General features: G+C 38.9%; 1 protein-coding gene and 1 long non-coding RNA gene across 2 annotated transcripts in view; one reads left to right on the forward strand and one right to left on the reverse strand.

Annotated features, from left to right (window-relative positions):
* Nucleotides 1-24,868, reverse strand: part of SHOC1 (shortage in chiasmata 1) — a 154,548-nt gene that overhangs the window by 80,017 nt on the left and 49,663 nt on the right. The gene's annotated exons all lie outside the window — the stretch shown is intronic.
* LOC103546614 (uncharacterized) overlaps nt 1-24,868 on the forward strand; it is a 76,911-nt gene that overhangs the window by 2,245 nt on the left and 49,798 nt on the right. The window lies entirely within an intron of this gene.

A 24,868-nucleotide genomic window follows, 5' to 3' on the forward strand; every position in this document is an offset into this window, starting at 1 on the left:
CTGCCTTGCTTTTCTTTAAAGTTTCACCCAAGTATGCCTTTCTAAATGATATAGTTCTGCCTCTTTTTGAATCATACTGTTTGTGCTAGATTGGTTCTTGATTCTTCTATTCAATGGATGTTGTTGTATGTGTATATGTTAATTTAATTTTATTGCTGAGTGGTATTCTATCGTGTAAATATACCTCAATTTATTTATCCATTCTGCTGTTGATGGACCTTTAGATTATTGCAGTTTTTGGCAATTACAAATAATGCTGCAGTCAATATCCTTGTACATGTATCCTAATATACATAGGCATTTGTTTAGAATGTAAAATTAGGAATGAATTTCTGGATTATTGAGTATGCATATCTTCACTTTTATTCCATAATACCAAACTGTTTTGCAAAGTGATTGTACCAATTTACACTCCTACTAGCAATGTTTGAGAGCTCCTGTTGCTCTATATCCTCATCAACCCTTAGTAATTTCATTATATTTAATTTTGAGAATGTGGTAAGTATACAGTTGTCTCTTAAGGAAGGTTCCCGTAGGATACCACCTAACACTTCTGCTTACATTTCACTGTCCAGGCCTTAGTCACATGGTCACTCAGTAGCAATAAAGGCTGGAAGATTCAGTGTTTATTTTGGACAGTCATTGCATAGTTACAACTTGGAGATTCTATGATTAAAATAAGAAGAAGAGAACAGATTTGGGGAAATATATAGTAGTCTCTGCCACATTAAGAGTAATACTTTAAAAATAGCTAACTTTGATTGAACGACTACTTATAAAGTGGATACTATATTATAAACCCCAGTTTACAGATATGAAAACTGGGACATTGATAATTTATCTTACCCAAGATTAAAGAGCTTGAAAGTATGAGACAGAATTGCAAACCCAAGCAGACTGGTTCAGAGTCCATGCTTTTAGCTAGAGCATACACTCTTTAAAAGGAATATTTGCTCTTGGTCTGCCATATGTTTTGCAAATATTTTCTCCCTGCTTATCTTTGGAAATTTCTAAAAGTAGTTTTCTTTATATATCTTTGGTGAATTTTACCATATTTAAATTATCTGTGTATTTTCCTCAGGAGTTAATGTTTCTGCATTGTTGTAAAATTATGCATGTGAAGAGAATCTTAGAGCAATTACTTTTCCCTATAAGTTTTAACTCACCATTGTTTTTACCATTATTATTTTAAATCTAGGTAGAAATAAAACAAGTTTAGACACACTTGAATATAAACTAAGCTGAGGAGCCGTAAGGAAAGGGGAAATACCCTCTACTATCAAGACCAGTTCCACACATTTGTGGAAATCTCTTGTAATGATATTAAGCCTCATTGTTGTATTCACATGCTGTGCTGTTGAGGCTGTGGTGATAATGTTTAATGTTCATTGAGAACTTACTTTGTGCCAGGCACAATACAAGGCACTGAAGATGCAAAAATAAGGAAAACAAATCTTTGCCTCAGAGAAGCTCACAAATCCTTGTCTGAAGTCACTCTTATTTTTCAGCTCTTCAGACAATTCTACACACTTCTGCCAAGATGATATTTCTAAAACATCTACCGGAGAATATTGCTCCCTGCTCAGACTCTTTCATCTTTCTATCATGTACGGGATAAAATCTGAAATCCTTAGCATGAAACAACTACTCATTCAACCCCATTTACTTTGGAACCCTGAGCCACTGGCCATTCTCTGAACGTCTCCCCCATCCTCTCACTTCCAAATCTTTAATCCTGCTGTTTTATTTTGTATTCTAAGCACCTATTGAAACCCTATTTATTCTGTAAGGTCCTCTTCAAATGTTTTCTCCTCCTGCTGGCATTCTTAGAATAGTTGTTACCTTTTTGGTACTCTTACAGTTTTTGTCAGTATCCCACTTTGGGAAATTTTCATGCTTTGCGTTACAATTGTTTTGTTCATGTCTACCTCCCCCACCAGACTGTAATGTTCTTGAGGTCATGGACCATGGACTATGTCTTAATTATCTTTATATACTTTGTAACTAGCTCAGTGCCTTATCTAGAGTAAACTCTGAAATGAATATTTAGTTTAAATCACTTAAAATCTGACACTTGGTCGTTTTGGAGTAACAGCTATCATATATATATATTTTTTTTTTTTTTTGCCATTTTTCTGTTACATGTAGGTTTTCAGTGTTTTTGCAGAAGCACTAATGTGTATGAAATATTACATGCACACACACACATACACATCAGCCAAAGTGAACGTGGCATGAATATGGCAGATAATCAGCTTGAGCCAGAATTGCAGATTGACCTGAACCTGCTCATGCAGACAATCTGGATATATGGAATGAAATAATATTGCACATTGTGTTGCATAAGTACCTTGTGGTTGCTAATTTATGGGTGTAGCCTCACATACTATCTTTTGATCAGTAAGGGACTATTTGACGTTAATAGATTGAAAGCAGACATTTCACCACAACATATTCAATCTAATTAAATTAGTAATCCTATAAAAGAGCTGTGGGTAGCATCAGCATGTAAAGAAATTTTTACAAGTATAGAAGAGAAACCTAACATTGCACATTCATGTAGTTCATGTAGTTTATTTCAAATAAAACCAACTGTTATTATAGCCTATTTTTGCAATATTTGTCTCTATAAACATTATCACTTTTCTCTGTTCCATGTGTTCAACCCCTCAACATTTTTCTGATTTATGAGCCATCTCATACCTCATATGTTTATTGGATGTTTTACACACATTGGAAAATTCACTTAAGCTAAGCTTCTGGCCAGGATGAAAACTTTATCCATGCTTAGACCTGACTCTGTACCCCCGAAGAAGCTACAAGTGGGAATAAACAGTTATACTTGAGTGTCCATTTCCTTGGGAAAAATAGAAAGCCTAACTCTACACTTTAACGTTTCCCTGGGTAACATTTACCCTAACGCTTCTCATATTTTATGGTCCAATGCGGTTAAGTGGTTTGCCCAAAATTACACAGGTAGGTCTAGAACACAGGTTGTCTGACTTCCGCCCTGCAAGGTATAGTTGTTTACTCATTGATTTATCCATCAATTTTTAAAGCATGTCTTATGTGCAAGGAACTTCATATTTTAAATTTAGACTCAGTCTTGTACGTCAGTATATAAATTAACAAATAGTTTTTGAACACTTACCATGTGCTCAGTGTATACTAACTTAATAGGAGGTTAAACAACTTATATTGTCTCTTACAGGAAAGAAAGGAAAAAATAGCCAGAAGCAATAGCATCTAACATTACTGACCATGTTATCCTCTAAATATTCTCCTCTTTTAGCTTCTAGCTTTCTGGTTTTTCTCACGTGTTCTCTCCATAATTTTGGGAGAAAATAACACGCCAGTAAAACCAGGCACATTGGTTCTGCTGCAAATATATGCTGTGTAATTTCACTTACTCCTTCAATGCCAATTGTCAGTCATTATTTCCCTTCATTATATATGTATATATTTATTTATAAGTATACATATATGTCTATACTATATTATAGTATATTGTATATATAGAGAGAAAGAGAGAGAGTCAGTGTGTGACAGCAGTGTTCTAGATGTGAGAAACAGAGTCTCTAACAAGACAATGTCCATATCTTTAGGCCTCTTATCATATTCCAGCAACACTTAGATCAGTCCTTTTCAATTGGAGGTGATTTTGACTCCCAGGGGGCATTTGGGCATATCTGGAGACGTTGTTTGTCCCAACTGGGGGAAAGGGTGATACTGGCATCTAATGTGTAGAGACCAGGATGCTGCTTAACATCCTAAAATGGCGAGGAAAGCCGCCCACCTCTCCTAAGAAAAGTCATCCAGCCCAAAACATCAATAGTGCCAAAGTCGAGAAATCCTGATCTAAACTAACTAAAGACTAAACAAACTATTTCCACACTGTCCACACTCTGTAGTCATATATACAAAATCTACCCCATTCCCTGCAGATGAATTCTCATTCTTCTTGAATTAGAAGTTATGTTCCTTCACTTTTCTCTTTTTGTTTCAAAATGTCTATGTAGCCTCATTTGTCGTTTTCTTACTCTTTTCTTTCTGTGGATAAGTATTCCTCTTTCTTTCCAAGACTATTCTCTTTCAATATTTATGCCCTTCCTTATTCCCCAAATTATTTATGCTATCTACAAAAATCCATTCTGTATTACAGAATAAAAAGATAAATCAGACAAAGAATACAATTCCCTTGGATTCCTTATCTCATCCCCACTCACCTCCTCCAGAATTTAATTCAAAGCTTATTTCCTGTCGTGTACATCTTCATTCTCTCCCCTATAATGAGTTTTCTCTCTGTGTCTAAAAAGTGCTCAATTATATTCTATTCTAAAATATTCTCTAAAACTCTTATTTTGGTCCTTCTGCTTTTTAAACTTTTCTGTAGCCCCTAGAACTCCTAGACTACTGTAATTTTGTTCTGTTATCCCAGCCTCTAATATAGTCTGCAAAGTGCTGTAGAATTGAGATTATGTCCACTACTGTCATCAAAGTCCTTCAGTAGTCAACCAATGCCTATACATAATAACTATGCCATATCAAGCATCTTTTATTTTCAAAGTACTGTGCTTGGAACTTGGCTTAAGTTAGTGTCTCCATCATATAGATGAGAAACTGAGGCTTAGAGAGGTTAAGTGACTTGCTCAAAACTATATAGCTAGAAAGTGAGGAGCGGGGATTCAAACCCAAGTCAGTCTTACACCAAAGTCTATACTTGTTATACAACTCTGCTTTACTTAAGGAATCATTCCGAACTCGTTAGTTTGGCTGTCAGGACTCTTTGTGTACTGGCTCCAAATTTTTTCCACTTACTGCTGACCTTCATTCACCCCACACTCTTGTTAAAGTACTGTTGTTCTCTTCATACTCTTTGCTGGCTTTTCTTCTATTTCCTCCCTCTCATATCACACCCTCTGCGTATGGGGTCCTTCTCACACATCTGCAGAGGTCCAAATACCCGCCCCCTTTTCAAGCCCAACAAAGCTTCCCAGCTGAGTTCCCTAATCTTCTCTGAGCCTTTCATTTTTTTCCCCTGGTGGAGCTTTTCTCACTTTCAAACCTTGTTATTAATGATTATATATATGCTTTTTTGCCCTTCCTCTGCTCTTACTTCCTTTAGAGCAGGGAACTTTGTTATGCGATAGTAACATATTTTTGTGTAAAATTTTACAAACACTCTTCCATATATGTTAAGAACCTGGCAAAGAGTGGGAGCTCAATCAATGTCTGTTTGCTTGTTTGGTTCTAATCTTCATAGCAATTTTCCAAGGTATTATTATACTTTATTAACAGATAAGGAAACTGAGGCTCAGTGAGGGCAGAAAGGTTCCAGGATGACCCAAGCTGTAACCCAAGAGTTCTGTCTCCAGCTGAGTGTTCCTTCTGCTGTACTACCTGTGGCTTCCAAGTTTTGTTGCCCCCACATATCCTACCTCTATACCTTGGTCTTAGTAGTTATTGCATATATACTGTGAGAATGAGTAAATGTCTCTTAACATATTCTGTCAGGTTGAGAGTCATGACAGATTTATTGGCCACCAAGAATAAGAGCACTTTAGGATGTGACTCATCCTCACACATAGTATTTATTGTTCATTTAGGCAGAAAGAAAACAAACCCTCCCATTCCGATAAAATATCTTAGGCAACATTAAGTTGAAGTCTGTATTATTCACTTAAGAGCACCAGTGCCACACGCCTTTAACAAACAAGTTTTTATATGTTATTTAAAATCAGTAGGTAGGAAGAAAATTGAGAGAATACTTTTTCGATTTTTGTTTTTCATTTTTGTGTAGCCAAATTCATGATTCTCTTTCTTACTGTTTCTACTTTTAGGGTCCTGTTTAGAAAGACCATCTCCATCCCAAAGATTGTCTAAGTATTCAAATATGTTTTCTTCTATTTTTTATCATGTCATCCTTTACATTTAGAATCTTTTGGATTATGCACATATATGCATGTGTGTGTTTGTATGTGTATGTGTATAAGGCATGAAATAGTTTTATAATTTAATATTCTTCTTATGTAGTTTAGTGAGCTTATTGATTTTCCCTTCTGATTTTAACATATCTTTATCATGTACTCTCATATGCTAAATTCATATATATATATTTTTTCTAGATTTATAGTTTGTTCTATTGATGGTTTACTCCTGAGCTGTTTTTATTTATTTATTTATACTGTTTTAATTATTGAAGTTTTAATTTCTGGGTGGCAATCTCATTCACTACTCTTCTTTTTAAAAAAATGTCCTGGCTATCTTCTAAGGTTTATTCTTAAAAATAAACATAAGAAATATTTTGTCAAGATCCCACTTTTTTTTTTACTGGGATTCTGATTGAGATGGAATAAAAATTATAGATAAATTAGGAGAATTGACGTATTTTAATATAGATCTTCAAAATCAGAGAACCTGATTTGGTTTTCCATTTACTCAAGTCTTCTCTCTTTTCTCGCAGTACATTTATAATTTTACAGTTTCTGTGTATTTGTGTGTATGTGCATGCACACTGTAATGGAGCATAGTGCTTTAGAGCACGTATGCAAGAATCAGACTGTCTAGGGGGCCGGCTCTGTGGTCGAGTGGTTAAGTTTGCGTGCTCCACTGCGGCGGCCCAGGGTTTCACCAGTTCGAATCCTGGGCGCGGACATGGCACCGCTTATCAGGCCACGCTGAGGGGGCATCCCACATGCCACAGCTAGAAGGACTCACAACTAAAAATACACAACTATGTACTGGGGGGCTTGGGGAGAAAAAGGAAAAATAAAATCTTAAAAAAAAAACCAAAAGAATCAGACCATCTGGGTTCCAAACTCAGCTATGCCATTTATTAGCCATATAACCTCTTCCGTCACCTTTGTGTGCTTCATTTTTCCCTCCTGTAATATGGGGAATAATAGTGCCTCCTAGAGTCATTGTGAAGATTAAATGAGTTAATAAATATTGAAGTGCTTAAAACCATTTCTGGCACGTAGTACGTACCATGTAAGTACTACCTATTATTATATGTGTATATATACGATATGCGTTTCATGTTTCTTACTAAATTTATTCTTAAGTGTTCTATATACTGTTGTTACAAAAGGGATCTTTTTTTCCTATTCTTATTGGTGGTGGTTTTATTAATTTTGGTTATGGAGTACAATCTCAATAAACACTTAACTTTGAAATTTTAGCCTCCAGAGGGCTTTCCTTTCTTGTGAATTACTGTCATTTCCCATAGCCTCTTTTATTTAAGAATTTTGTGTCACTTAGAGCTAAGTGATGAAACAGAAAATGTGTGTCTGATGGTTTTGAAAGGTCAAATAAGATAAAATCAACAGCTGGTCCACTGAAAATACAAACAGAACAAACAGTCCTCTTGCAAAGCTGATGAAAGAGAAAACAGCTGAAAATGCGAAAAAAAAAAAAAAAGAAGAAGAAATTCACAAAGAATGTAAATATCCAAGAAGCTTAAAAATTGTAAAGCTACTCAAAGTTTAACCTGTGAATAAAGTGAAAATTTTAACAAAATAGGATGTTATCTAAGAAATACAAATTATGAAAATTGATACAAGAAGAGGCAGAAAACTTGAACTGATCAACAACAGTAGAAGAAGTGGGAAACGCTGCCAAATGTCTACTTCTGGAAAAGGTACTAGGTCAATGTGCTTCTAAACACAGGTTCTATCAGAACATTGAAAAAGGTGGAAAACTTTATATAACTCATTCTACAAGGCTAACATAACTATGGAAACAAATTAGTGAGGAATATCAGAAAAAGGAGAACTATGGGCCACTCTTAGTAATGACATAAATGCAAAAATCCTAAATAAAACATTAGCAAGCTGAATACAGCAGCATTTTAAAAGTTCAATGTACCATGACCAAATAGATTCTATTCCAGAAATGCAAAAATAATTCAGTGTATTAAAACATGAGCCTCTTATGGTTTATAGCTAAATAATGAGTAAATCTTTAAATATATCATTTTCCTCCTAATATTATCCTACTTTATTACTTTGTCTCTCCCTAGAACATTTTCTTCCTTTTCTTCCCCATCCAGCAAACTCCTGCTTCTCTTTAAAGACTCAACTCATGTCACCTTTGGGTCTCCTTCTCTAACCTCTCTTTACCTCATGCTGAGAAGCTGCTACTCTTGTGTGCTTTCACAATACCCTGTATTTACCTCTGTTACAATACTTATCATACTGTTTTGTAATTGCTAGTTAACTTGTTTGTCTCCCTCACTAAACTGTGAGCCCTTGAGATAGAGTCAATTTATTTCTGTTTTCTGGAAACCTGGCACATAAAAATCCGGCAGAATCATTTGAGAAATAGACCATAGAACCAGAGTGTACATAAAAAATGTTAGCTAATTACTATAAAAGCTGTATTGGAGGATATGATTTTGATGTATGTCTAGACTGGACTTCCTAATATTTCACCTTAAAACTTCGCTATCCTGTTATAGACAAAGTTGGGCAACCTCAGGCCTCCCTGGAAGGCACAAGCTTCTCACCACTGGTGGAGAACAGACTAGTGTTAACCTGCTCTGTAGAGAACCTAGAAGATGCTGAGTCAAACATGTTTCATTTCTTCTCCCAAATATATTAATCAATTCAGTCACTACTCCCATGGGTAAATGAGGGGTGAAGAGAAAGACCAGAAGTATTATTCAAGGTTAGGTTCTGGATGGAAACATGAAGCCAGGGAAATAGGGGTTACCCCCAGTAATGGCCAGCTAACTTACAATGTTGTCTTTTAGGACCTAGCTTCCTAAAATTTCAGAGAGAAATTTCAATTGCAGCAACTATGTTTAGCCTAAGTGCTCCAATGTAATTAGCAAGCCTTCAGTCTTTAATTTGTAATTTGATTTGTATGCTTCCTCAAATTTCTTTTGGAATAGATGGAGTAAAATAGGTAACCAAAAAACACATCGTTTCCTTACAAATCTATTTTCATTCTATTATGTTCCCTGTACTTTGTTCTAGTTAATGTACAGCAGATTGCTTTCAAGGCACTCTTGACCAGGTAAACTGTTCCATGTGTAGCCTCATGAGATTGGATAAGAAGGAATTGTCGTCTCCGTGTATCCTGGATCTATTCAGTCTAATAGCATGCTCTGCTAACACTGGCAGACAAGGGCAGGGCCAGCAAAAGCCAGAGAATGAGGGCACTCTTAGAATATGAGTCCATTCGCTTAGCATTTGCTATAGTAGCATTCTTGTCTGCTACTGATACAACTAGTAGATAGATAAATTCTGGAGATGTAACACACTACAAGGTGATTATAGTCAACAATACTGTGTTATAGACTTCAAAAATGCTGAAAGACTAGATTTTAAATGTTCTTACCACAAAAAAGAAATGATAATTATGTGACATGCTAGAAGTGTTAAAGCTAATGGTGGTAATCATGTTGCAATATTTAAGTATATGAAATCAACACGTATACCTTAAATTTACCCAATGTTATATGTCAATTATATCTCAATAAAAAAATAAAGATATATCATAATTTGTTTTCACCTGTTGATGGACATTTATTTCCAGTTTTTGGCTATTCTAAATAAAGCTGCTATGAATTTTGGGTACAAGTCTTTGTGTGGATGTGTTTTCCTTTCTCTCGGATAAATACATAGGAGTGAATGGCTAGGTCTTACGGTTTGTGTGTGTATAATTTTGTTTTATTGAGACATAGTAGACATATAACATTATATTGGTTTCAGGGGTACAACATAATGATTCGATAATTGTGTATATTGTGAAATGATTACCTCAGTAAGTCTAGTTAATATCCATCATCATACGTAGTTACAATTTTTTTTCTTGTGGTGAGGAGTTTTAAGATTTATTCTCTTAGCAACTTTCAAATATATAATAAAGTATGATTAACTATAGTTACCATGCTGTACATTACATCACCAGGACTCACTTATTTTATAACTGGAAGTTTGTACCTTTTGACCAACTTTACCCATTTCACCCACACCCCACCAACCCCTGCCTCTGGCAACCACCAATCTGTTCTCTATATCTATGAGTTCAGTTTTTTGTTTGTTTCTTTTGTTTTTTAGATTCCACATATAGGTGAGATCATTTGGTATTTGTCTTTCTCTGTCTGACTTATTTCACTTAGTATAATGCCCTCAAGGTCTTTTTTGTCACAAATGGTAAGATTTACTTATTTTTTATGGCTGAATAATATTCCACTGTATATGTAAACCATATTTTCTTTATCCATTCATCCATCTATGGACACTTATGTTATTTCCAGGTCTTAGCCATTTTAAACAATGCTTCGGTGAACATGGGGGTGCATATATCTTTTTGAGTTAGTGTTTCTGTTTTCTTTGGATAAATACCCAGAAGTGGAATTGCAGAATCATGTGGTATTTCTATTTTAAATTTTTTGAGTAACGTGCATATTGTTTTCCATAGTGGTTGCACCAACTTATATTCTCACCAACTGCACAAGGGTTTCCTTTTCTCCACATCCTCACCAACACTTTTTATTTCTTGTCTTTTTGATAGTAGTGATTCTAATAGGTGTGAAATGATATCTCATTGTGGTTTTGATTTGCATTTCCCTGATGATTATGCAATGGGCCCTCCAGGACGAGTTCAACTGACCCCATCTTATCAACAGAGTAATTAAAAATGGTTTTTCAGGAACTGAGACCCCTTGTCCAGTTCAGGATGGTTGAGAACACCAACCTATCAACTGGGCCTGCACAAATGCTCGACAAGTGAACTTTTTGACATCAAGCAGCTGAAAACTCCACCCTCATATTGTGGTAATGCCGCCATTTTGTGAACATGAGTCCCATGAAGAGGCATGAAGCTTGACTATGCTTGTTCAAATCATCAATTACTTCACTTCCCCTCACCTCAAATCATCTATCTCCACACTTCAGACTGCCCTGCCCTTCATCCAATAAGTTGTGCCCCAAGCCCTGGATCATGAGACAGATCTGAGGGTACATGCCCCCTGTCTCCTTACAGATCGATCCCACAAAATAAAGCCACCTTTCTTTTCCCAAAAGCTGATGCCGTAATAATTGGTTTTTTTTAATGTGCATTGGGCAAGAGAACCCCAATTTTGTGCAGTAACAATTTGTGATGTTGAGCATCTTCTCATGTATCTATTAGCCATCTGTATATATTCTTTGGAAAAATGTCTATTTGGATGCTCTGCCTATGTTTTAATCAGGTTGTTTTTTTGCTATTGAGTTGTATGTGTTCTTTATATATTTGGATATTAACCCCTTATCAGATATGTGATTTTCAAATATTTTCTCCCATTCAGTAGGTTGCCTTTTCATTTCGTTGATGGTTTCCTTTGCTGTGCAGAAGCTTTTTAGTTTGATGTAGTCCCACTTGTTGATTTTTGCTTTTGTTGACTTTGTTTTCGGTGTCAGATCCAAAAAATCATTGCCAAGACTGATGTCAAGGAGCTTACCTCCTGTTTTCTTCTAGTTTTATGATTTCAAGTCTTACATTCAAGTCTTTAATCCATTTTGAGTTAATTTTTGCATATGGTGTAAGATAGTGGTCCAGTTTTCCCAGCACCATTTATTGAAGAGGCTGTTTCTTTCCACATTGTATATTCTTGGTTCCTTTGTCATAAATAAATTGACCATATATGTGTAAGTTTATTTCTGTACTCTCTATTCTGTTCCATAGATCTGTGTGTCTGTTTTTATACTAATACCATACTATTTTGATTGGTATAGCTTTATAATATAATTTGAAATCAGGAAGTGTGATGCTGCCAGCTTTGTTGTTCTTTCTCAAGATTGCTTTGGCTATTTGAGAGCAGTTTGCTTAAACCCTCAAATCTTATTGAGGACAGGCTTTTGTTTCCCATTTTCTCTTCTTGCATCTCCCCCCGCCCCATGTTTTCTTCTCTTATTCCTCTTCTTTTAAAAATTGGTTTTTCTTTCTACTTCTATTTCTCATCTTCTTTTGACTTTCCCGCCTCGTATTCATGTAATTTGTTCTTTTCTGTGTTTATTTAACACAAATGATGGGTTGCTTCTAACTTAAGCAGCAAAGTGAGAGTATTGGCAAATGCAGCCTCAGGGAAATTGTTACCGGTATATGCCTTAAGCAGCTTGAAGGAAGTTTTAAAAGAACTTAACGCTTCCTCAAGGTTGTTTTTCAGAGCTATGTTAGGAAGAAATACCATTGTCAATCAGCCTGAACCAGACTGAGCCCCATCACAAGGGCAGCACCTGAACAGATGATCCAGGAGGTGACCTAAAGTTGCCCTTTGCTTCATTTTAATACTAAAATCTCTGCCCCAGGAGGAGACGAAGACTTATTAGTATAACATGCGATGTATGTGAGGGCGTGTCTTCAGACTGCACTTGCGCAAGCTAATACCTACCTCTACATATGATGATGAAACTTCCCTTTTGGTTACTCATTCCCCACCTGGAATAAAAGACACCTGCTTTGCCTTGCTTGGGGAGCCATGGCTTTAGAAAGAATTCCACGTGGTCTCCTCATTTACAACAAATAAATTTTACTTTGTGTGACAACTACTTCTGGTGAAGCTGTGATTTCAACTCACCAAGAAGCAGACCCACTTTGGTCTGGTAACAAAATTATTCTGTAGTAGCAGGGTACAGATGTCTGAGAGTCTAGGGAGAGTATTGAGAAATATAATGAAAAAAGTAATTAGATTGCCAATACTGATACTGATGTCTGAGATGAAAGGAAGTTGAGAAGAGCATAGCTCTATATTTAAAGGAAATATATGCCTGGGAAATATCCCAAAAGGAATGCAGCTGTGATATTTTGATGTATAATAAGAAATATATATTTGTTTTTCATCCTAGTTCCTGGCACAGAGCTCCTAAACCCTTGGTATTTCCTTTGATGAGAGAGATAAAGGTTTCTTTTGTTATGTTAACAGGGCAACTTTTAGAAAGCACGTAAGGATGGGGGCTGGTTGCCAATGAAGCCAGTCACATGATTAGAAGGTTGAAATTTTCAGTCCCGTTATCCCTCACCCCCAACCTCTGGGAAGGGGAGAGGGGCTAGAGATTGAGTTCAGTCACCAATGGCCAATGATTTAACCGATCATGCCTATGTAATGAAACCTCCATAAAAAAACAAGATGACACGGGGCTGGCCCCGTGGCCGAGTGATTAAGTTCGCGCGCTCCGCTGCAGGCGGCCCAGTGTTTCGTTGGTTCGAATCCTGGGCGCGGACATGGCACTGCTCATCAAACCACGCTGAGGCAGCGTCCCACATGCCACAACTAGAAGGACCCACAACGAAGAATATACAACTATGTACCGGGGGGCTTTGTGGAGAAAACGGAAAAAGTAAAATCTTTAAAAAAAAAAAAAAACAAGATGACAGGGTTCTGAGAACTTCCAGATTGGTGAACATGTGGAGATGTGGGGGGAGTGGTATGGTGAGAGAAGGCGTGGAAGCTCAGCTCACCTTTCCCCTTACCTTGCCCTATGCCTCTCTTCCATCTGGCTGTTCCTGAGTTATATCCTTTTATAATCAACTAGTAATCTAGTAAGTAAAATGTTTCTCTGAGTTCTGTGAGCTGCTCCAGCAAATTAATCAGAACCAAGGAGGGTGTCATTCGAACCTCCAATATCTGGACTTGCAGTTGGCATCTGAAGTGGAGGTGAGGGGGCAGTCTTGTACAACTGAGCCCTTAACCTGTGGGATCTGATGCTATGTCTGGGTAGATAGTGTCAGAATTGACGTGAATTGTAGGACACCCAGCTGGTGTTGGAGAATTGCTTGATGTGGGGAAAGACCCTACACATTGGAATTGGGTGTAGAATCTTAAGAGTACACTCACCCTTTGAGTAATTTCTAATAGTCAAAAATCCTGCTTAGGAAAAACTAAGAAAGCAATGCATCTATGGGCTCCAGGTGGCCTGTTACTGATTTCCTATGATTATAAAGACTCCCACTAAATCCAGAATTGAGGGAACTTAAGGGACATTGTAATATAATCACCCCATGATTTCTATATGCCAACGTGCCTCTTAACCAAAACTAATTTGATCTGGCTATTTGGTAAAAGTACCTTAGGTTAAAGTGTGAATGCTGAAGATTTAACTGTAAGGACTACCCAACGATAAGAGGCTGATGCCAGGCAGATAGGCCTTGTCCAGTAAGGATTGTTGAAGCAATTTGTCTACTACTACTTACTGTTTTGGTTGCTGAACTATATTGTCTGGCTGGGCTTTGATTCAGTACCACTCCATTCCAGCAGACCTATCTGTCTTACGGAATAGGACTATTCTCAACACTTATACCATCCTACCTCAACCAATCAGGTGTGAAGGTGGAAAGCATGACCAAAAAATAAAAGAAGACAGTTCTAAATAGCCCTCTACATTACCTAACTTTGGATTTTATATGACAACATAAGAAAACAAAGTGTTTTGTATGATAGGACAGTACATGATCTCAAAAATTCTACTAAAGCTAAGTTAATTCAACTAATTCTGGAATGTCTGTCAGAACCTCCTTAGAGTGGTACAAACAGCATTTCTATACTCACCTGTGTGTGAGGAAGGTTAGACATAAATAAAAATGTTGACTTGTGGAAATGTAATCCTTGATAGTTAAAAAATACTACATTGATGTGAAACCAGAATTTTGGAGATTAGATTATAAATAAAGAGCCCATACAATTAATGGTCCAAACAAGACACTTTGGTGAATGAAAGAAGCAAATTAATAATCATGCCAGAGCAACAGGAACAAACTGAGGCTGTCCCAGACAAACCAGGGAGTATAGTCACCTTCATTATAAACCACATTTTGCATAAACGTATTCTGGATTTCTCAAGTGGAGGAAGAAGGATTTCTAGAGAGTTTCTCTGCGACTGCCTCCTCACTTTCCTTCCTTATTTCCCTAGGGTTTCCTAATGCCTCCTTCAATATCCCCAGCCACTTTTTCTCATTCTTATCCACTAGAATGTGAGCTGAATTCAATATGATAATAAAACATTAAAACTAGTTTCATGAATACTTGAACTTCAGCTGCTATCTCTAGTTAGCAGCAAAATAGGTGTAGCTTTGGGGGAACTCCAGTGGCTACCAGTATGGCTGCTAGAGGTACAGCATTTATGTAAAAGATAAGTCTGTATTTCCTATTTTCCTTTAGAGAAGGACTTTATGCCCCTTTTCTGTTATGTAAGAAGTCAACGCTATTAGAATGGTTATTAGAAATGGAATGAAGTTTTATGCAGACTAGCTAGTAGATCATAAAGTACTTGATTCTTTTTTTTAATTGAGATATAATTGACATATAACATTGTGTGTGTTTAAGGTATACAATATATTGATTTGATACATTTATATATTGCAAATATGATTAACACTGTAGCATTAGTTTAACACCTCTAAATGTCCCATAATTATCGTTTCTTTTTTGTGATGAAAGTACTCTTGATTCTATCCTATATGGCACTCATGTGGCTTTTCATGTCTCCCCCAAGCAAAGAGAGAACAAGTGTGCCTTATTCATAAATTTGTATATCTTTGCTGAATGCTTTAAACACACACCATGCATGTCACAAGACATAATCATGTCTTCATAAGGTTAAAGAAAGAGGTAAACATGTGGCGGCCAGCCTAGTTCCCTCTGGGGTCTTCAAAAAAATGTCAGCTCCTTCCCATCAGACAGAAAGGTCAAAGGGAGAGCAAACAATAGGAGGAAGAGGTTCTCTCAGGCAACTTGTGAAAACTGGCTTTTTTTTCTTTAAAGATTTTATTTTTCTCCTTTTTCTCCCCAAAGCCCCCCTGTACATAGTTGTATATTCTTAGTTGTGGGTCCTTCCAGTTGTGGCATGTGGGATGCTGCCTCAGCGTGGCTGGATGAGTGGCACCATGTCCATGACCAGGATCCGAACTGACGAAACACTGGGCCACCTGCAGCAGAGTGTGTGAACTTAACCACTCGGCCACGGGGCTGGCCCCTTGAAAACTGTCTTTTAAAGTGGGAACCAGTGTATCCTTTCCTATAAATTGGACAAATACTTGTTCTCAAGTTCCTGGTATGAATGGGATCTGGGAACGAAGTCCTCTTTAAGTAGTGTCTGCACGTTTGTCTCAGGTCCATGGAAATCATTGTCAGAAGAAAGAGGGGGCACTCTTTTGAGAAACTCTTGTTAAAAAGAGACAACAGGTCCCAAATGCAGTCACTTGTGCTAACCCCATGTCGCCAAACCGAGACTTAACACCTAACCTAATTGCAGTTTCAGCCTCTCCCAGGAATATAATCTTAACCAGTCAGTCTGGAATTACCTAGTCAGCACTAGTGAGGTAATCTGCCTGATAGACACCTGCTGTCCCCCAAAAGGAAGGTCACCTTGCCTGGAGCCATCAGCTCTTTGCTAGAATAACTTTCTTGTCTCACCTCCTTCTGCCTATAAAAGTCTTCCATTTTGTACAGCTCTTCAGAGGTCCTTTCTCTCTGCTAGATGGGATTTGTTCATGAATCATTGAATAAAGCCAATTAAGATGTTTAAATTTTACTCACTTGAATTTTGTTTTTTGACAGATTTGGTGGCAGTGGTGGGATCCAAAGGAAACTTCTGACAGCTTTGACGGCAATGAGAAACACAAGTGTGGTACTCAGAAACCCTTTGAGTCTTTCTTGCCATTTCCAAGGGCTGTGAGTTGGTTCCTCTCAGTTCTGAGCTCCACTCTCTTTGCATCAAGTTCCCAATCTAATTGGCTTTCCACAACTCCCCATTTGATTGAAATCCTCAGCCCTTGGATCAGTCCCTGGATTCCATGTTGGGAACTTCCGGTGGTTCACTCTGCAGTCCCCCATTTGTTTGGAATCCTAGTCCACACTTGCCATTCTTTGGGGTCCTTTCTCCAACCCCCAGATTCCACTTTGGGAACTGCTGCTGGTTACTTGCCAGAGCCCAATTTAAACCCAATACTGGGTCCAACTTAGAAAGCAGGCTGGGCCTGGGGTCGGACTAGGTCTGACTTAGACTGGACTGGGCCCAGTGTGAAGCTTTAGGTGAGCAAAATTTTGTTTTAGGCTATTGCTAATGGGAATCTTGGAAGCCAAAAGCCACAAAATTGGTGGGCATGAGTCAAGCCCTTAAAAGCTGTTAGAGTGCTCGCCACCTAACTTTAAGACTCCTGTGTTATGAAAAGTTGATCACAGAATGGGTTAGATTGATAGTAGCTCACCTGCCAAATTCAAGAAAATTTCCATGCAATGAAGTGCCCTGTAAAACACCACGCAATCCCCAACCCAGCAGAACATCCCTCTTAGGTATTAGTTTGGCTTTGCGAGACCCAAAGGCCTAGCTAAAAAACAGAAAAGGGACCCTTAAATTCCAAAGAGTTGATTTTGCCACCTTGAGGCACACCTCCTTATTTTATGTCTAAGAACTATGGTCTCAGAAGCTATAAATACCTTCAAAAATGGCAAAATCTTACTAACAACAACCTAGAATTACAATGGCCGTTATGGGGAACATTCCAGTTAGACAAGATTATTTATTTAAGAAGCGCTCTTGAAAGCAAGGGTTCCCAAATTAAACAAATAGAATGGAATACCTACTTTAATTGGTATGCAGAAGCTTCCAAAAGGCTTCAGTATTCCAAAATAGCTTCATTATAAAATTTGTTACCAAAGGCTAATTAAAAGATACAAGAAAAATTAAAGATACAAGAGGTACGTGAAACACAAGACAATAGGAATGAGTTCTGTTCCTCTCTATCCTCCTTTACCTGAGTGTTGACATTCTAATTCTCTGTCTGAGCTGCCTTTCCACTCTGAAGAGACTATTAAGCAGTTACCTTTTAAAATAAAACTGAGACTACAGGTGAACCTTCTCAGATATCTTTCACTCCCTGGTCAAAAACTGAACTAAAGGCCATAGTTAAAGTATTTCCTAAACCCAGGGAAAATCTCCAAAAGTTTTCTGAAGAATTTAGAGTCCTTATCGGGGCCTATGACCCTGGGCTGCCAGATCTTCATCAACTTGTGCATATGTTAGTAGAACCTGGTTAAAACCCAAAAATGGATGCAGGAAGCAGAATGGGATAACCTCGAGGATGATATTCGAGATCCTCAATCTTCAACATGGTTGCCTCATGGACCAGAAAAAGCTCACAACCTCGCAAGTGATCTTTTTTTATTTTTTTCCTTTTTCTCCCCAAAGCCCCCCAGTACATAGTTGTATATTCTTCGTTGTGGGTCCTTCTAGTTGTGGCATGTGGGACTCTGCCTCAGCGTGGTTTGATGAGCAGTGCCATGTCCGCGCCCAGGATTTGAACCAACGAAACACTGGGCCGCCTGCAGCGGAGCGCGCGAACTTAACCCCTCGGCCATGGGACCAGCCCCCTGGCAACTGATCTTTTAAAAGCCATTTCCTGGAGTCTTTCCTGCCTACACCAATTGGTCTATTATTCAAACATGCAAACGAAAGAAAGATGAATCTGTGGCAGACTTTAAAGCCCATTTGGAAGCTCTCTTCCTGTGACGTTCTTGGTTTCATACAATAAATGAGGTCACTCAATCTAGTCTAGCTGCCCTATTTGTAAATGGATTATCTCCTGAGATTAGTGGATTAATAAAAAGACGGAAAATAAGATGAGAGGCCACCAGTCTGACAGAACTAGTGACAACAGAACTAGTGACAATAGCTGAGCACTTTAAAAGGACTTTGGAACAAGACTGTAAACAAAATTCCACCAAGCTATTGGTCATTCAGCTATAATGGCTGCAAGGCCAGAGACCTAAAATAACACCTCGACCTTCTGTATTGCACCCTCCTATGGGTCTGTCGTCAAAATGCCAGCCCAGGGATCAATGTCTCAATTGTAATCAACTGGGACACTGGAAAAAAGATTGTCCTCAAAGATCCTGGGAAAATTCTTGAACATCAGCTCGAATGCCCTCGTATCTATCCACAAAGGAAGGTCCCCATGTGGGCCCCTCCCAGAGTTGATGGGACTCAAGGGATTCTCCAGGAAACTGCTACCAGTAATTCCCTTAAATAGCCAAAGGGAAACTAAAATTAAAATTAATGGGGAACCTTGCCAAATTCTGGTACATACTGGAGCTACACTCTCTACTTTAACCTACCCCCTGTCCCCACTATAGGACAACAAATCCCTCAGAGTGAAAAGAAGTTTCCATAGTGGGAGTGTCTAATAAAGTTCAGAGAGAATTTCTACCTCAACCAGTACAAATGACTCTGGGACCTTCTATGGGAAAACATTCCTTTTTGCTGTGTGATATAGCCCCAGTCAATCTATTAGGGAGAGATCTCCTTTCTTAATTAAAAGGGCTAATTCATTTTGCCTCCAATGGAGAGTTCACCCTAGGATTTCCTCTCCAACCTGAACCTGATCTTTCTGTTTTTTTTTTTTTTTTTTTTTTTTTGAAGAAGGTTAGCCCTGAGCTAACTCCTGCCAATCCTCCTCTTTTTACTGAGGAAGACTGGCCCTGAGCTAACATCCATGCCCATCTTCCTCTACTTTATACGTGGGATGTCTACCACAGCATGGTGTGCCAAGCGGTGCCATGTCCGCACCCGGCATCGGAACCTGCGAACCCCGGGCCACCGAAGCGGAATGTGCACACTTAACCACTGTGCCACCAGGCTGGCCCCTGAACCTGATCTTTTATGTTCCTTACAATCTGTCCATTACATAGAAGAAGAAGAATTCCAGCAAAACGTCTCTAATTTAACCGAGGTGCCTGAAAATCTGTGGGTAACTTCTAATGCTGATACTGGGAGAATAAAAAGTGCAGAACCTATCAAAATTCAGATGGATATAACTAAACCTCTTCCTGAATTGCCTCAATATCCATTAAAGCCTGAGGCCATACAAGGCCTCACACCAGTAGCAGAAGACCTAATTGCCTACAGGCTGATCATTCCCCATACCAGCCCCTGCAACACACCAGTCTTGCCAGTCCAGAAACCTAATAGTGGGGATGGCAACTTGTCCAGGACTTGAGAGCTATTAACCAGATAGTTATTCCCTGTTTCCCAGTTGTCCCAAACCCAAACACCCTTCTATCAGAAATTCTACCAGACTCAAAATGGTTCGCTGTTGTAGACGTTTGCTCAGCCTTTTTCAGCATCTCTGTAGACCAAAAGCCAATATCTGCTTGCCTTTACTTGGAACACTCAACAATATACCTGGACAGCCATGCCTCAAGGCTTCACTGAGGCCCTTTCTTATTTCTCCCAAGTAGTCCACCCAGATTTAGGCACCCTCCAGTACCCTGGGAAATTGACCTTTTTTAAAATATGTAGATGACTTCTTTCTGTGCTTAGTTACCAAAGAGGCTTCCATAAAAGATTGCATTTATTTGCTGCAACAGTTAGCTGAAAAAAGAGGTCAAGTCTCTAAAGGAAAATTACAGTTATCCCTAGCCACTGTTCATTACCTAGGTCCTGATCTAAGCACTGAAGGAATCCAGCTATCTCTAAAAAAGAGTTAAGCTTGTCTAAGAATCCCCTAGGCCCACAACTAAACAACAGCTTCATGGATTCCTAGGCCTGGCTGACTATTGTAGACAATGGGTTCCTAATTTACCTCTTCTCCACTCTATGAATTGACTAAAATTTTAGTCCCTGAACCCCTTCCTTGGGAAGGTAAACATGAACAGGCCTTTATAAGACTAAAACAAATGCTTCAAGATCTGCCTGCCCTAAGGTTACCTAACTATTCAAAACCTTTCACCTTATTTGTGCGTAAAAGAGATAACCAACCCTGGGAATGCTCATGCAAGATCATGGTAATAAACATAGGCCTATGACCTATTAAAGCATACAACTGGTTCATGCCTATCCCAACTACCTTAAGGCTATAGCTGCAGCTGCAAAGTTAGTAGAAGCCTCAGCAGATTTAACCCTAGGAAATGACATTTATTTAGAAATTCCACATGCTGTCCAAAGTCTTCTTAATTCTGAATTGACTCAACATTTCTCTGCAAGCAGACTAACCTCCTAGGAGATCCTTCTGCTTTCTCCATCTAATCTACATCTTAAACATGGCAACATTCTTAGAATCTTCCTGTGTTGCTACCCCTGTCTAATCAAGGCAAAACCCCTGACTGCGAGGTAAAAATGTCCCATTTTGTGACACTGCATCCTGATCTACTATCCATTTTTTGGCTATTCCTGATCTAATTTTGTTTATTGATGAGTCATACTCTAAAAATGAAAAAGGGAACTTCCAAGCTGGTTATGCTGTTACAACCCAATGTGAACTACTTAAGAGGCAAAGCCTCCTACAAACTAAATCAGCCCAACAAGCAGAGCTCCATGCCCTTACCAGGGCATGCTAGTTATCAGGAGGACAAATTAATATTTATACTGATAGCTGAGTTTCCTTTAGGTAGTCCATGATTTGGGGATGTTATGGAAACAAAGGAGTTTTCTGACATCCACTGGGACTCACTAAAAAATGGACAAAAAGTAAATGACCTTCTTATTGCTATTCTCTTACCTTCTGAAATTGCTGTCGTCACAGTTGAGGCTCACACTTAAAAAAGACCGAATCTGAGTATCAGTCAAATGCCCTGGCTGACTTTCGTGCAAAGACAGCAGCAACTCAATCTATGAAGATGGCACATGTGGATGAACTCCATTCTGCTCCTGCAAAAAATGACCCCTTCTTGCCAGACTTTTGCCATCCTGATGTCCTTGCAACATAGTAAAAGTCTGCTCCTGAATTAGAGACATTAAGATGGGCAAACAATGGTTGTAAATTCACTGAATAGGTGGGTCTATGGGAAACCCGAGACAGACACTTGATTCTTCCTGGCTCCCTGGAAAACCCCCTTTTTTAGTTTTTGCATTCCTTCACCCACCATGGTGCATTTAAGATGACTCAAATTATGAGTAAACATCGGTGGGGAGACTTCTATAAAATTGTTAAAACAATTTACCACCAGTCTCTGACCTGTCGGGTCCATAATCCTGGAAAAACTCTTTTGTTCCCAGAGGCCTCACACCTCCTCCCTCTGGACCCTTTGAGCACCTGCAGCTGGACTGCATTCAACTGCCGCTTAGTACGGGCTATCAATGTGTTCTTGTTATTATTGTATGTGCATCTTCTGGATAGCTTGAAACCTTCCTCTGATGTAAGGCTGATGCCCTCACAGTGACAAAAAAATTGTTGGAAAACTTGTTTCCCACTTGGGGTATACTTTCCATAATCTCCAGTGATCAAGGCACCCGTTTCACTGGGCAAATCACACAAGCCTTAACAAAATCTTTGCAAACTTCTTGGAATCATCACTGTCACTATCACTTTCAATCATCAGGCAAGGTCGAGAGAACTAACGGGATCCCCAAACTTAAAATCTCTAAACTTCCTGAAACTACTGGACTCCCTTGGCCTAGGGGTATTGCCTTTGGTCTTGCTGACTTCACAGTGCGGCCTTTGGGAAACATAAACTCACTCCGCATGAGATAGTCCCTGGTTTACCATTTACTGGTTATTGGTATACAACTTTCTGCTGATCACTTGTTATCTCATGCTAGTATGACCAGCTACTGTAAGTCTTCAATGTCTTATGCTAAAGCCTATCATCAACAGATTAAAGAAGCTTTCCAAGATCCCAATTCAAAAGCTCCTGTTGGTCACAATCTGGAGTCTTGTGACTGAGTATTCTGGAAACATCATCAGAGGAAGATAGCCCTTGAACCCCATTGGAGAGGACCTTACCAATTGCTCCTGCTCACTGACACTGCTGTGAAACTAGAAAGCATTGAGCCTTGGGTACTCATCTTGCAGCTAAAGAAGGCTCTACTGACTGGTCCTGTGCAGATTCTGGAAACCTCTGAATCAAATTGACGAGGAAGAGAAGTAGTTGACATCAATGTAGAATGCCTCCACCCTGGGTCAGCCCCAGTGGCCTAGTGGTGAAGTTTGGTGCACTCCGCTTCAGTGGCCCAGGTTTGGTTCCTGGGCGTGGACCTACACCACTCATCTGTCAGTGGCCGTGCTGTTGCAGCAGCTCACATACAACAAGAGGAGCATTGGCAGCGGATGTTAGCTCAGGGCAAATGTTCCTCAGGAAAAAAAAAGAATGCCTCCACCCAAGACACCAGATCAAGGCTTCATACTTTAACTGAACATGAAACCCTCTCTTCTTCTCTTTCTTTCCTTCAGGCTGGCATTAGCCTGGAAAGATAATGCCATCATCCATATGTCCCAGGCCACTGCTAAAGGGAGATAACCTTTCAGACTGCTGGATCTGTCATCAAAAACTCCGATCTGCCCATGATGCTATAGAGCCCCTGGTCCTCTCTGTGGCCAATTCTCCTATTCCCAATGTCACCATAAACTACAGTCGACCCCCCTTAGAAGTTACTTACAGAGTCTGACTTTTATGGTGAGAACATCCATTCTCTGATTATGACTGTACGTGCCCAATTAGACACAAATACCTATGCAAATCATAGTACCTTTGATAGGTGATACGTTATGTGATATTGATACATCTGATATATGATATTACATCTCCACCCATACAGTTACCAGTAAAGAGCATAGATGGTTTATGCTGATAATTCTTAGTACTGAAAGCCTCACTAATTAAAATAGTCAACAACCACAAATCACTTTGGGAGTGAAACTGTTCCTTGTAAATGACCTCATTTTGCAAGTGAGGGGAGGAACAGGAGCACAGAAAAGGACAACATGACCCAGCCAAAACCACAGCTAGTTAAGGGCTAGGATAAAGACTAGAATTCAATGAACCCTGAATCAAATCACAATACCTATTCAATCAAACTTTGTCAGCCTTCAGCAATTTTGTGGTTCTTTTCTGTGGTTGTGCTTGTGGGATTCCGAAGAGGGCTTTGTTGTTATTGTTTCTTGGTATATATACTAAACAAGCAAAGCAAATTGTATTTAAAAATTGCTCCCTCTCTCATACACACACACATATACACACACACAGACAATTTATTGAGAAAATTCCTTCCTAAATAATGACCTACTGATAAATACTTTTAGATAATCAAAGGATAAGTACACCAAAAGTACCTGGTCCTGCCAGGTCCCTTTGAGGGGACTTGCAGGATAAGATGCTGTACATAGTGGTACCAGGAACACTTTAGGATGTAAGTGGTCCACTTCCGTGCTGTGTATGTTACCCTGTTCCTGGCCCTTTCAATTTAGCCAGCCCATAGAAAGTATGTCAAAGTCAGTCACCAGTATCAGCCCTCAATGCTAGTATCTGCCTAGGATCCTGGCATTTGCCCAGCTAGGATCCTGGTCCCAGGATGCATAAGTATCTTGTTTTTCTGAGTTCTCAGCTCCCTGAGCTCTCTGATGTTCTGTTTTGCTCTGGCTTTGAGAATCTATCTCATGCTCTTCTCTAGGTGACTGGTTTCATACCCCCAGTAACTCTACATTGCAGACTTTGTATCCATGATCTGTGTTACAGCCAAGCTAACAGCTGTAAAATATTTTTGAGATATTGAAGGTTGTTTTCTTTTTGACCCTTAGGCTTTCTTGAACAAGCTATTGGGTGGCAGCAGCAGCTTCCAAAGGTACTGCCCTAGAAAGGAGGGCCTATACAGCCACAAAACTCAAAGTCTTGGCTTTCAGTTCTAAAGTGGACTCTTGAAATTGAAAGCAGAGACAATATACTTGCAAGTAGAGACTTTTAAATTGCAATCATTGGGCTCTTTGAAAGTGGAAGTATTTTTTTTAAGTTGAGAAGCTTGGCTTTAAACATTAGGAGCCAAGATCTAAATATAAAGTTTATACTATAATTATCAGACTTTGGAACAATATAGGATGATGTAAGAGCAGTTTTACTAGCCAAAAGGAAGTAAAATTTCTAGGACTTGGCAAGAGAAAGAGAATTGGAAGGGACATG

Source organism: Equus przewalskii, chromosome 26 (genome assembly GCF_037783145.1).
Source record: "Equus przewalskii isolate Varuska chromosome 26, EquPr2, whole genome shotgun sequence".
Taxonomy (NCBI): Eukaryota; Metazoa; Chordata; class Mammalia; order Perissodactyla; family Equidae; genus Equus; species Equus przewalskii.